Genomic DNA, 15,116 nt, shown 5'->3' on the forward strand with positions numbered 1-15,116 from the left:
CAGGTGGTTAATTCCTGCTCAAGGATGTTAGATAGGTCACTTCTTGCTCTGGAGGGAGAAGCAGGTGGGCTTCCTTGGGCGGGGCTGGGCCTTGTCTCTGGGGAGGCCCAGGGATTCCTTAAGACAAGAGTCTATCAGAGAATCCTGGTTCCATAGAGAGAGAATAGTTAACAAGAAGAGACAGCTGAGGGTGAGTGAATTACTCCAATGGCAAAATTTAGTATTTCAGATATGACATTTAATTGTCTGTAAAGTCTTTTGTCGATTCTGTCTCAGAGTTATGGGAATCTTTTTTCCATGGGCCTGCTGTCCTTATGCAGTCTGAGGTGGGGGAGCAGTGAGGGGCAGAGGGCTTTTACCCGCGTCTGAGGCATCAGTATGATTCCAAAATAGAGAAATTTTTTTAATTAAACAATTTTTTTTAACTGCTTAAATTATTGAAGTGTGAATGGCAACCTTCTTTTTGGACCAAATGCTAGAAATTAGCGCCCCCTGCCTAAATTGTTCTCCCACTACACTGAGAACTCTCTCTGAGGAGTAGTCTTGCTCCCCACCTACCTCTTTACGTCCCTGGTCCTTCCCTCTCCAATCACCAACACGTAGGGCTGGGCTGCTCTGGTCACCCTGTCATCTCTTGGGGACCATATTCACACTCTCCCCTTAACCCCTGCTCTCCCAGTTGCCAGCCTGTATGAAATGTGGGGCAGGCCCTTCCATAATTCCCTGTAACACAACTGAGACCAAACACATAAGTAGTCAAATTTAAATAACTGCTTTTCTAACGGTGGCTTTTCTTAGAGCCCTCAAAATTGCTTAGCTTCCAGTTGGCCACCACCTAGCAGAGACCAGTTCCTCCCCATCACCCCACCTATAGGAAGGTCCCAAGCAATGGAAACCCTGCAAAATTCCCCTAGGCCCCAGAGATAAGAAGCAGAGTTTCCCACATTCTGTGTACAGCCACCATGTTGATTATACTCTCTATACTGGAATTAATGTCTCTCCACAGTGAGTATCCAACTGGGAATGTCCATTTCTTTAAAGGAAAAACCCACCCCTATTTGGTGTAGATTTAACCTTCAGCTCCCCCACATCATCAGAACACCTGAATCACACATTAGTGCTTCTCAGCTTTTCTGGGCTCGCTCTTTCTTTTCTTTTTTTCTTTCTTTCTTTCTTTCTTTCTTTTCTTTTCTTTTCTTTCTTTCTCTCTCTCTCTCTTCCTTCCTTCCTTCCTTCCTTCCTTCTTTTTAAGATTTTATTTATTTATTTGACAGAGAGAGAGACAGCGAGAGAGGGAACACAAGCAGGGGGAGGGGAGAGGGAGAAGCAGGCTTCACACGGAGCAGGGAGCCTGACGTGGGGCTCGATCCCAGGACCCTGGGATCACGACCTGAGCCGAAGGCAGATGCTTAATGTCTGAGCCACCCAGGCGCCCCTGTGCTTTTCTTAAATAAAGTTTCAATAGGTCTCTGCCCACTACCCTGGGTCACAGGGTTCCAAACCCCACCAGTGTCCTTTTCATGATCTTTCCTTCAGCAGGACAGAAAGGAGGTTCAAGCACACACTTCCTCATGTAGGTATCTTCCTCTCAACATCCTAGCTCCTACAAAGAACTCGGACATCAACACATCCCATTCTGCAAGGAGGCCCAAATAGGATATATGTTTAATAGGACAGACAGCATGCTTACTGAGAAGGAAACATTTCTCTCTCTCAGACATAATTTGCAGGAATAAGGATTTGTTAAAAACACTCCCAGGTGACATTATATGGTACAGTGTCTCATTTTGAATGGTGACTAGCACACAGAGGTGCTCAGTAAATATGGAGTGAATAAAGGTAGTGTTGACATTAGGGATGTTTCACTGCTTTTGGGTCTTCCCCAAGCAAGGTGGGTGGATGTGTGCTTCCTATCTGTGTAACAGCAGAGCCTCTCTCAGATATTTTTTTTCTTTTGCTTTTCTCAGAACAAAGAGACTGACACAAAAATGAATTCAAATTTCTAGTCTAGAAGACAAGTTTGCAATTTTAAAATGGTTATTTCCCCCATTTATTTCAGAATCAGCATTTACTAATATTTTTCTTATTTTAATGTAGTTGAAGTGGAAAGAATACCAGATGTAGAATTGTTTGACCTGGATTTGGATCCTGGTTCTGTACTTCATTAGCTTTGTGATGCAGGACAAATTATAACCTCCCTGAAGTTCAGCCTCTTCATCTTAAAATGGAAATAGTTATATCATGAAAACTAAATAATAATATGATATTTGGGAAGAATAAAGTGCTATACATATGTAAATTAGAGTATTGTGGTTATTGTTGTAATTACTCAAGCTTTCACTCATTTCAGGGCTTCCAACTTCATCATATTTTGAGACAAATTGCTCCAAGAAGAATGTAATGGAAGGCTAAACGTTTCTATTTCCTTTTTTTAGCTGCTTTGTCTTGTTATTTTTTTCCTCAAAGATTTTGTTTATTTGTCAGAGAGAGAGAGAGTGTGAGAGCAAATGTGCACAAGCAGTGGGAGTGGCAGGCAGTGGGAGAAGCAGGCTCCCCGCCAAGCAGGGAGCCTGATGTGGGATTCGATCCCAGGACCCTGGGACCATGATCTGAGCTGAAGGCAGCCGCTTAACTGACTGAGCCACCCAGGCGTCCCGAGTGTCTTACCATTCTTTATCCCAAAGACATTAGCAAAGCTAGTTGATATTCCTTTTCCTCAATTGAACGACTATTGATTGAGCAGTTACTATAGACTAGATGCTAATCTAGGTGTTGGGGGAAAATATGAAGATAATGTATAAATTGTTCCTGACCTTGTGGGGTTATAATCTATTGGGGAAGGCAGATTTTGACCATGTAATTCCGTAATTAACTAAGTGCAATTGAGCTGGTGTTCTGAAAGAAAAGAGTGGAGACCAGTGTCCTCCGGTGGCTAGTCTGACCAGGCTCTCCTACAGTGGCTCCCTCATTTCTGGCCTTGCCAGTGCCTTCTATAGCAGGACTTGGGAGTCTTTGGTCACATCAGCTCCTTGCATCAGAGGATCTCAGGACCTCTTCCCAGGGCCCGTTAGCCCTCATCGAGACCATCTCCATTTAAAATGGCTTCTGGGTTCTTTGCAACTTGGACGACTATGTGTTTCCTATGCTGCTCAAGGTTAACTTGTTTCTGGACCTTCATCAATAGCTATGTGTCTGCAAAAAGTTTTAAGGGAACTTGCTCAAAGCCCTCCTCAGTTGCACTGGGGATATCTGCCAGTGCAATCCTCCATAGTGTCTTGGGATAGGGGTCAGGTTTTTGACCTCTTTCTCTGCTCAGGGTGGGCCGTCAGACTCCCCAGAGGTCAGGAGTGTAGAGCCTAGGGCTTACCCCTCAAACTGTAATATGATCCAGGGTTATGAAATGTTCTGTTGACTGACATGTAGAAATATATTCATGCCAGTTAGGGATGATGTGGGTTTATTGGAAAGAGTACTGGATTAGTTATCAGCAGACTGACCTTATCACCAATCAGCTCTGTGACCTGGAGTAAGACTTCAGTTCTGTGGTTCTCAAGTGCGACACCTGTAAAATGAATATATTCATCACTTAACTGATGTTTATTAAATTGGACTAGACATTTATATATACACATATTTTTTGTGATCTAAATTATTTGGACCTTGGATTTTTTTATCCTTAGAATATATATTATTTAGTGACTGGAAGAACAAAATGACATATGTGCCTCATGGTGCATGTTATAGATTGAATATTTATGTCCCCCCTTCAAATTCATATGTTGAAGCTCTTACCCCCAACGTGATGGTATTTGAAGATGAGATCTTGGGGAGATAATTAGGGTTGGATGAGGTCATGAGGATAGACCCTGGTCTGATGGTTTTAGTGCTCTTATAAGAAGAAATACCAGGGATCTCTCTCTCTCTCTCTGCATGCACAAAGAAGTCACGTGAGCACATGGCAAATGGCTCTCACTTACAAACTAAGAGAAAAGGACTCAGCATGAAGCCAGCCTTGCCAGCACCTTGATTTTGGACTCCCCAGCCTTCAGAACTGGAGAAATAAATTTCTGTTGTTTAAGCCTTCCAGGGCTGTGATAGCAGCCCAAGTAGACTAATGAAATATATAACAACATCTGCAAACATTTATTATAAAATAACCAGACGATCATAAAATAATTTTTTTCTCACTCAAAGTTATGCAACATCATGATAGAGTCATAAATATCTTTCAAATATTCTAACCCTGCTTTCTCTTTCAAGAATTCACAGTGACATCAACCTCCAGGGTGGAAATGCTGAATTCTGCTTAACAGAATCTAATTAATAAAATGGTAACATAATCTTCAATGCATTTTGTAAGCTTTAACACTGGTATATTTTTTTCACTATTCTGCTTTCCACTTTTTAAAATCATGGTGGGGATCATGAATGCCATTCACAAGCAAAATTTTATAGTTCCTTTTAAAATGTCAGGGAAGAAAAAAATTTACCCTTTGATCTCCTCTATTCTTTTCTCTTTCTTTGGCCTAGTAAGCTTCATTTTAGCAAGGGAGAAGCGGTAGAAGAGAAGATGTCTAATAAAACTTTTGGAGCTCCAGAGAATGATGAAAAAGACTATGAATCCAATTGCATGGGCTTCTCAGATTAGACCAGAGGTAAAATGATGTGCTTTGAGTTTGTTGTTGCGTAAAAAAAGAGTTTTCGAATTTACATTGCATATTTGTTGGGAATGTAGCTAAAATAATTCATGTAAACTATCGTTTTTTATTAATGGATGGCTAGGCTATTCAGAGAGAAAGATGAATGAAAACATAAATGCATAGATGCAGTGATACATAATATATTGTTTTCTTTACTTTCCTACCCCATGATTTGCATTTTCTTCAGTTATGAGTTTGGCTTTATACATACTTCTTTTTCTTTTCTAAGTCTTGATTTGTGATGTAAATATCAACCTTATATTAACAAAGGAACATTTTTCTCCATTTTTTTTTTAATTTTTCTCAGTTTTATTTTAAGATTTTTATTGCCTGGATTTTTTGTTTATCAAGGAAGAAAGTGAGAACTTTAAGGCCTTACTGCTGATAAGAGTTAATTTTTGGATATCTAGTTAGTTAAATGGCTAGTGGTGGGAGCCAGCTTATTTCAGATAATCATGGATTCTGAAACTGTGCATGATATTTTTATAGACATGGCTATTTTCTCCCCAAGAATTGAATTTAAACTGTGAACATAATTCTAATCTCATATCAGGTGATCAAATACAGGGGAAGAACTGCTCCAGTGTTTGCTTTCTGAGTTAGAAAAATCCACAGCAGAAAACCTCCCACCCATTCTAATTTATCACAGTTCTTATTGTTGTTTTATAACAAGACCTTATCACCCATACCTTATTTATGTTTTCATTTTTAAGCAAATCTAAAGTTATATATTTGGGGGTGGTTTTCTTTTTTTTTTAAGAATTTATTTATTTATTTGAGAGAGAGAGAATGAGAGACAGAGAGCATGAAAGGGAGGAGAGTCAGAGGGAGAAGCAGACTCCCTGCTGAGCAGGGAGCCCGATGTGGGACTCGATCCCGGGACTCCAGGATCATGACCTGAGCCGAAGGCAGTCGCTTAACCAACTGAGCCACCCAGGCGCCCTGGGGGTGGTTTTCAATGTGGAAACATTTTAATCTCTTTTCTTTCTGCGAGCTCTGGGCAGATCAGCCCACTTATAATGTAGCATCAGTTATGTTTAACAAAGGAAATATTTTCTCACTTTTTTTGTGAGACTTTTATAAATGTTTTTGCCCATATCAGCATCTAACTTCTTTTTTTATTATGATCTAAATTCTTTCTCTCTCTCTTTTTATTCTTTTTTTTTTTTTTCAGTTTCCTCTAATTACACCTTTAGGTGACATATCTCATCAAATACATGAGTGTCGAGCTGATTTGCCAGAAGAGAGAGGTTGCATTTCATTCAGAGCCACATATATCAAAAGGAAGCTCAAAAGAGGGGAAAAAAAAAAAAAAGGAAGCTCAAGCTTTGACTATCTGGATGTTATGTAGCTTTTGAAAAGATTTCAAATCCTTATGATTCCAGTATTTTCCCCTTTCACCCCATTCAGTTGACTTGATTTCTCCTTTTCTATTCTCTACCTTCTTTTTCATCAGCTTTCTTCTCCCCTTTAGTTGCCTCTTTGCATCAGAAGCAATCTGTTAAGAAATTCCTACTGCTTTCCCTGAGGTAAGACCCTGAAGTGAAGGTTGGGTTAGCTTCTACTCATGCTCATGTTGATCTGAGTGGGAGCTTTGGACTCTCATTGGAGCTGGTATTCAGACATTTAATAAATATTTATATGCCAGTATATAATAAATACTATATGCCAGGTATACAGTGGGAACCAGACAAATTCTCACATCCTCTTGGGCCTGTGTTCTGATGAGGGAGCCAGATAAGAAATAAGTGTGTAAATGTGCACTGTAACGGGAGGTAGCAATGAGAGCTGGGAGCAATAATCAAGTGGGATTGGTTATTGGAGAAGCAGAGTCTCCCTGAGGAGATGACCTTTGAGGCTGAATGACTGGGAAGGAATCATTCAAATATGTGGGAGGGGAGTGTTCTGAATGAGAACAGCAAATGCAAGGTCTCTGAGAAAGGGTGAGTCAAGAGTGTTTGAGAATCAGCTCTGAGGCCGGTGTTAGAGGGAAGGGGGAACACTGTAGCTGAGAAAATAAGCAGACTTAGAGAAATAAAAACAAGAAACATTATGTTTTACAACATAATTCATTTGGGACAAAATAGACAAGAATGCTACTGGATATTCAAAAAGGGAAGCATCCTGTGGCCTGGGCATCAGTGAGAAAGGCTTCCTGGCAGAGGATGGCCTTGAGCTGTTCTCCTTCATTCATTTACTCATTTTGTATTTGTTGAGTGCCAAATAGGTGCCAGGCTCTGTGGTAGGTAGTAGAGATACACTGATGAGCAAAACAGACCAAACTTTTTGTCCATGAACTTTTACTACCTCGTAGGGGAGAGAGAGGTAAAGCAAAGAATTACACAAGTAAATATATAATTACACACTGTGAAGAATGCTGCACAAGTACAAGGTAGCACATGTACAGGAAGAGTCTAAGACCTAATATAGCCTGGAGCATGGCGGATCATGGGAAGGTAATGCTCAGAGAATGACCACATGACTATGAGCTGGCCAGGCAGGGGTGTGCAAGAGCCACCTGGGTATTGGCAACAGACAGTGGGGAGGCCTAGGTGGGATGAGTCAGACCTGTTCAGAAAACTGAAATGCAGTAGTGTGGCTGAGCACAGCAAGGGGAGGTAGGGTTGGACTTCCCCAAATGGGGCTATACCAGATCATATGGAGTTTTGGATTTTAAATTTTATTCTAAAAACAGTGGGAAGCAATGAAAATAGGGGAGTGTCATAATCAGATTGGTGGTTTGAGATGCTCATGTTCCAGGCTTTATAGGAAAAAGTATTGGAAGAGGTCAGAAGAGGAAGCGGGGAACTAATTGAGAGGTCATTGCAAGAGTCCAAGTTTAGGATGAAGCTGGCTTAGTCTAGAGTGGTGCCAGTGGAGATCAAGAGGAAGAGGAGGTTTGTTTTTGAAATATTTTCATAGGGCAAATCTCGGGTGACAAGCAGAATTTTCATTTATGTGGTGAAAAAGTTAGAAATACAAAGAAAACAAAGCCCCAAATTTATACATTCTACCAGTGAAGTGTACTTCAGCCAGAAGTCCAGGCATTGTCACTGCAGATTTTGCATGTCAGCAATAATTGTTTTATTTTTGTGAAGTCTTTGGGAGTTTGATTTGCTGCTTTCACGCAAATTGCAAGATAGCAGTGCACTTATTTTTTTCAACAAATAGAACTCCTGCCATGTGCTAAGAACAGTTACAAGAGCTGGGAACATGGGTGAGTGAATAGGTCAGATCTCTTTTTTTGAAGAGCTTGTATTCTGGTAAAACTTACCTTTCTGTGTATTCTTTTAAGAAATATATATTTTGACCAAAAGAAAATAAGAGTGATATGTTTCTTAAATACCTCAGTTTGATATAGGAAGGTATAAAATAAATTTTGAATTCCTATGAGATGGACTCCAAACTTCTGTTAAAAAAATTTAAAAAGTTGGGGCACCTGGGTGACTCAGTTGGTTAAGTGTCTGCCTTCGGCTCAGGTGATGATCTCGGGGTCTTGGGATTGAGCCCCGTGTTGGGCTCCCTGCTCAGCCGGGAGTCTGCTTCTCCCTCTTCCTCTGCCCCTCCCTACCCCCCCACCCCGCTTGTGCTTGCTGGCTCTCTCTCTCTCTGTCTCAAATGGATAAATCTTAAAAAAATTTTTTTTAATTTAAAAAGTAAATAAATTAATATGCAAATAACTTAACTGGGAAACTATTTTCCACAAAACTAAGGAAGAAACTGTATTACCGTAGAAAGATCTTGCATAAATCATTAAATAACGTAGAATCTCCCAACAGAAAAAGCTGACTAAAGACAAAAAAATACAGTTAAAATAAATAATACAAATAGCTTCCAAATAGAAAAAATTGACCTTAGTAGTAATGAAAGAAATGCAAGTTAAATCAACTAGGTGGTATTTTCTCCTTTAATACTAGCAAAGATTTCTCCTTTCTGAATCATGATGCTAAGTGGTAGGTGCGAGTGGCTGAACCAGTGTGATTTGGGGTAACTTTTCTGGAAAGCATTTTGGCAACATGCATGGTAGGCTTAAAGTGTTAAATCCTTTTTCTTAATTCTACTTTTAGGTATATAACCTAAAATAGTTAACAATATAGATAAAGCTTTCTATAAATATAAGTGGGTAAAGCATTCAAGATAGAGCACAGATATTGAACTTGGGAGGTCAGAAAAATGACTTTGTGATCTGAATTGTAATTAGACTTTTAAGAACTTCTGGAGATTTCATTTTGATCAACTGTGAATGGATTGAACAGCCTCAGGAAAGAGCTACACCATCCAAGTTGGAATCTCCATTTCCTGGTTGGGTGAAGTTGTTATACTGATTTAGTCTCAAAATAGGACTGTAGAACTTAGGGCTTCCTTACTCTCCTGCCTTCAAAGAGCTGCACCAAGCTTCTTTTAGTCAGTGATTGGGTCAGAGCCTAAACATACCTACTAGAAGCTCTCTACTGCCATCTCCAGTCCTCTCCTCTTTCTCAGTCCTACCTTCCACCTCCATTCCAGATTTTGGAACCCCAACACACACACACACACACACACACACACACACGGGGCGGGGGGAGTGGTGGTAGAAATAAAACAGTGGATTTCGAATCAATAATAATTGGTAATGCTTGTATAGTGTCTATGTCAGGCACTGTGTATACTATGTGTATTGTACATACATAATATTTACACATTTGCATGTATTAACTAATCCAATCCTAACAACAAAATAATAGTATCATGAGGTAGAAGAGCCCCATTTCACGGATGAGGAAACTGAGGCACAGTGACTTAGGCACTGAGGCACTAGACAGCTAGTGTGTGGCAGAGCTGGGATTTTTAGGTAGCAATCTGGGTCCAGAATGCTGCATTTTTAAATGCCTCTTTAACCAAGTGACTAAAGTTCATGTCCTGACTCTCCCACTTAAGCAGCTAGCAATTGGGAGAGGCACCAAACATCTCAGAGCCTGGTTACCTACTGAGAAAAGGGTATCTGTTAACATCAGGTGCTCTGATGTGTTGGGACGTTGGGATGAGATGAGGTGTATGAAGTTCCTAACATGTAATAAGTATTCAAGTGCTTAGGACATTATCCTTCATAAGTACTTTATAAGTTTATGTAATTTCGTACATTGATTTTGCCTTAATATTTAACTACCATTTGAAAATGGATTGCAAAGACAAAATTGTACCCTCCTGAAACTTTTTTGGGCCCATTTCCTGTGTTGCAGCATTTGATGGTTATGTAGCTCACCAAAGAGTTCTGATCCCTGCCTCATCATCAAGTTGGCTGGACCATCTGTATGATTTGGATGCCTACAACTCTAGACAAGGTCTCTGCCAGCTGTGGAGTCCACAGCAGTGAGTTTGACAAAAACTGTTGGCAGTTCCCTTTCGCTATAGTGAAGTGTCAGCTAAGGTTGGGTACAAAAGAACTCACCAGTATGTTCTATACTGTGGGTCTCTAGATGCAGAATTTAGAAATGGGCTTGCCTAACTGATCCCATGAGCTGGCTTCTAAGGAATGGCTGTGGTACAGAGTTTTATGTCAGTCATAAGAATGCAGTTATAAGCACATTTTAATTTACTTTCTCACTTATGTGGTCACTGTTTGCTCATTTTGATCCTGCAGAGTAAGGGTTTTAAGAAAAAGAATAGTTTCCTTATATACCCCCAGAGTAGAAGTGGAAATGAAAACGTTTTTCTTGAGTAAGTCTATCTATACAATGTTTAACAAGTTTCTGTGTATCTTCATGCATCTGCTTGTTTTCTTCAGTTTCTTTCTTCTTTTTTTTAAAGGTATGAATTAACTGTATTTAATCCCTTCCCCAGTCTCCCACTTCTTGTGTTTTATAGCTGTGTCGATCTGAGTACATTTGGAACCAGCTGCACATTTGGCTTTACTGTTGGCTGAGATTTTGAACCAGTTACTTATCTCTTTGAGCCTTATCTATACATTGAAAATAATAATGCCCATCTCATGGGTTTGGCAAAAGTATTAATGGGATATGTATAATGTATTTTGCAAAATGATTAATTTTTAGTAGGTAATTTACAGGGCTGGGAGCATAGCAGCATGTAAAAGAGGAAACATGTAGGGACAAAAAACAGACTAGAACAAAGGAAAGGAGGAGAAAGTATGGGAAATAACCAAATAGTAAATAGATAGAAGAGAAACAGATTTTATTATGGAAAGAAGATACAAGGTCAGAGTTCAAAATAAGATCTTGTCATTTGCCACGCACTGCATAGTCAGAAGTAGAAACTAGATTACTACCACACCTGAGACCAAAATCACAGTCTTTTCTTTTTACATACATCAAATATCTCAGATATTTCCTCCTTCCAGGAATCTTGCCTTGATGTCATCATGGGAGGAAAACCCTTAAGAAAGTCGGATAGAAGAGTAGAGACCTTTGATACTTAGGTGAGAAGAAGGTAGACATGTTAGTCATTTTTAGAAGGCCATTTCAGTTTAGTATTTAAAGAGGTTATAGTGTTTGTCCAGTAAGGATCTATCTTTGTTAGGAACTAATCTTCTTTCTTTAATTATTGTCATACAGTGCCTTTTTAAAAAAATTTTTTTATTGTTATGTTAATCACCATACATCATATCATCAGTTTTCGATGTAATGTTCCATGATTCACCGTCTGCGCAGAACACCCAGTGCTCCATGCAGAGCGTGCCCTCCCCAATACCCACCACCAGGCTAACCCATCCCCCTACCCCCCTCCCCTCTAGAACCCTCAGTTTGTTTTTCAGAGTCTATCATCTCTCATGGTTCGTCTCCCCCTCCGATTTCCCCCCCTTCATTCTTCCCTTCCTGCTATCTTCTTCTTTTTTTTTTTTAAACATATAATGTATTATTTGTTTCAGAGGTATAGATCTGTGATTCAACAGTCTTGCACTATTCACAGCGCTGTGAATTGTCATACAGTGTCTTATTATTATGAAGGGGTGTATTTCTTCATCATAGTGAAATAGATGGGCAGGTACTACTTTACACAAGTATTGAAAAAAAAAAAGGAGACAATATCCACTCTCTATCCAGCATGTACTCATTGGGTACCTGTTCAGATATTGTGGATACACAGATGAATGAAATACGGCTCTTGACATGGGGAGCTATTTAAGTTAACTTAATAATGGTTCTTATCACCCATTCCCAAATTTGATGACTTAAAACAATAACAACTATTATCATTTTTTGTAATTCTATAGGTGACTTGGTAGTTCTTCTCCTGATCTTTGTTGATGTCTCTTATGTGGTTATGGTGGCTGTGACTGGAGTCATCCGGAGGCTTATTTGGGATGCTGGGATGAATGGGTTTTTCTCCTTTTCCATATAATCTCAAGGCTTCTTCCTCTTCACATGGACCTGTTCAGTGTCCATCTATCAGGTAACTGATCTTAATAGGTGGTGGCAAAAATCAGTATTCAAGGGGGGGATGTAGAAGCTGCCAGTCCTTTTCAAAGCTAAGTCCAGTATTGATACAAAATCTTTTCCACTGCATTCTGTTTGTTACTGTGAATCAGAAGGAGAGGTATATTGGGAAATTGACTCTCCCAAAAAACAAAAAAACTGCCATTAATTTGTAACATTTGCTAATTTTCCTAGTGTAAATAATTCCACCTTGGCTGATTTCAAGCCAGGGTAACATCGGTGAACACAGAATTAGGAAGAGCACAGTTGATTCTTTTTTTTCCTTTTTTAAAAACCTTTATTTATTTATTTATTTAATTTTAAAAAAAATTTAAATTCAAATAGCCAAGGTATAGTACATGTTTAGCAGGGGGTGTTATATTGAACTAATGAATCACTGAGCACAGTTGATTCTTGAGAGCTCATGCAAACTGGCTACAGCATATCACTGGTATATGCCAACCAAGGCTCACTGTGGGAGAGAACTGCACAAAGATAAGAACACCAGAATTTGAGGTTCATTGAGGGCCATGTTGGGATACTACCATAGAAGCAAATAATCTAACGGGAAGGACGATTCATAAATAGATAATTACATTATTAATGTTCAGAAGTATATGGTAAAAGAGTATATTAAATGTACAGTTAGGAACACAGAGAAAATAAGTGTCTGTACCAGGGTATGTCAGTGAAGATCCATTCACAGTAGAGGTGATGATTAAGCTAAGTCTTAAAGAATAAGTAGGAAGGAGTTCATCGAACAAAAAAGGAGAAGATACTCAGTTAAAAGGACATCTACAAGTCCAAGAATTGTGACTGTAAAATTACTTAATGAATGGCAAAATGTTTTCTTTTTCATGTGATTGTGGTGAGTACACCTTGGCTATTGAAGTGTTCCATCCCATTGTTCATATTCACCAAACCCTAACATTTTTCTAAATTATGTCTCCTCCCAAATTTTCATATGTAAAAGTTGCACAAAATTCTTTGTCAGACCATGTGGCTCAACTTTTGAAAAGAAGTTTGGTTCCTATCAGTAGAAGTTCCTTAGAGGGCAGAAACAGAAAGAAAGGCTAAAAATATCTTAGTGGTTAGATTATGAGTGTTCTTGAATGCAGTTTAGTAAGTCTGGAATTTATCCTGTAGGAAATGAGAATCCCTCAATTTCCAAAAAAGTGGTCGCTTGAATGTATTCATTCTCTGTGGCTGCTGTAAAAAATTTTGATACATATTTTTTAAAGATTTTATTTTTAAGTAATCTCTACACCCAGTGTGGGGTTTGAACTTACAAACCCAAGATCGAGTTTCATGCTCTATCAACTGAGGCACCCCTAAAAATTTTGATATTCTCGGGGTGCCTGGATGGCTCAGTCAGTTAAGTGTCTAACTGAGATTAAGGTAGTAATCTCATGGGCTGTGAGATCTACGCCTGCATCGGGCTCTGCGCTGAGTGGAGCCTGCTTGAGATTCTCTCTCTCTCTCTCCTTCTGCCCCTCCCCCAACTCGTGCATGCATGTTCTCTCTCAAATAAATATTAAATTTTTTTAAAAATATTCTTAATGGCTTATGACAGAACAAATTTTTTTATCTTACAGTTATGGAGGTCAGAAGTCCAAAATCAGTCTCACTAGGCTGAAATCAAGGTGTTAGCAGGGCTGCCTTTCCTCTGGAGGTTTTAGGGAAGAATCTGTTTTCTTGTCCTTTTCAGCATCTAGAGTCTGCCTGCAATCCTTGGTTCATTATCACTTATTTATATCACTATAACCTCTTGCTTTTATCACATCTCCCACTATACACTTAGATCCTTTCATCTCCTTCTTACCAGGACCCTTGTGATTACATTGTGTGCTTACAGATAATACGGGATAATCTCCCCATCTCAACATCTTTAACTCAGTCACATCAGCAAAGTCTCTTTTTCCTTATAAAGTAACATTTACAGGGGGGCCTAGGTGACTCAGTAGGTTAAACATCCAACTGTTGATTTTGTCTCAGATGATGATCTCAGGGTTATGAGATCTAGCCCCACGCTGGCTCTGTTCTGAGCATGGAGCCTGCTTAAGATTCTCTCTCCCAGGATGTCTGGGTGGCTCAGTCAGTTAGTTAAGTGTCTGCTTTTGGCTCACGTCATAATCTCGGGGTCCTGAAATCGAGTCCTGCCTCAGGCGCCTTGCTCAGTGGGGAGTCTGCTTCTCCCCCTCTCCCTGCCCCTCCCTCTTGTTTTTGCTCTCTCTCTTTCAAATAAATAAAGAAAATTAAAAAAAAAAGATTCTCTCTCTCTCTCCCTCTCTCTCTCCCCCTCTGCCCCTCCCTCCACTCATGCTTACATGCTCTCTCTCTCTCCCTAACATTTACAGGCATTAGGGATTAGAATGTGGATAACTTTGGGGATGCCATTATTCAGCCTCCTACACACAGTAATATTCATGTTTTTAGAAGTATCACTCCTGATCACATGCAGAGTTGATTTAAGAAGTGTGACACAGAAGTTCAGGAAAATAAATTTTGGGCTGTTGCAATAGTCCAGATAAAGCCTTGACATAAGATGTGTCAATGGGGAGAGAAAGGGACATACAGATTTCAAAGATGTCTAGGAATTGGGACTAACAAAGATTTCATGACCAGTAAGGACTAGGGAGTAAAGGAGAGAAAAAAAATCAATGTTGACTCCAATTTTTGGCTTCAATTAGGTGATTGTGATATAATTAAACTACAGAGAATGTATGAGAAATGGTCTGGGGGACAGTTAATTCAGTTTGGGTCATATTGTTTGAGTAATTCTTGGACCATTGTGGTGGTGAGGCTAGAGACTATTGGAAATTCAGACCTGGAACTGCCATAAGAAAGAGATCACCCATGGAGAATATGTTGATTAGGAAGAGAAGTTCAAGACTATAACTCTAGATCAATAATAAATAAATAGGGAGATGGAATGTACAGCATGAGGAATACAGTCAGTAATATCATATTAACTTTGTATGGCGGTGGATGGTAACTAGACTTA

The 15,116-nt window shown here is 39.5% G+C and overlaps 1 long non-coding RNA gene across 1 annotated transcript; it reads left to right on the forward strand.

Annotated features, from left to right (window-relative positions):
* The first annotated feature begins 4,265 nt into the window (after positions 1–4,265).
* On the forward strand, positions 4,266–9,002 carry LOC112832224 (uncharacterized). Its single transcript, XR_012380732.1, has 3 exons — positions 4,266–4,331; positions 4,531–4,655; positions 8,902–9,002. It is a non-coding gene; the product is annotated as an uncharacterized lncRNA (long non-coding RNA).
* Positions 9,003–15,116: the final 6,114 nt, after the last annotated feature.

The sequence above is a fragment of the Callorhinus ursinus genome, unplaced genomic scaffold (genome assembly GCF_003265705.2).
Source record: "Callorhinus ursinus isolate GAN/ISIS: 27379988/994484 unplaced genomic scaffold, GSC_fseal_2.0 scaffold14, whole genome shotgun sequence".
NCBI classification, from domain to species: domain Eukaryota; kingdom Metazoa; phylum Chordata; class Mammalia; order Carnivora; family Otariidae; genus Callorhinus; species Callorhinus ursinus.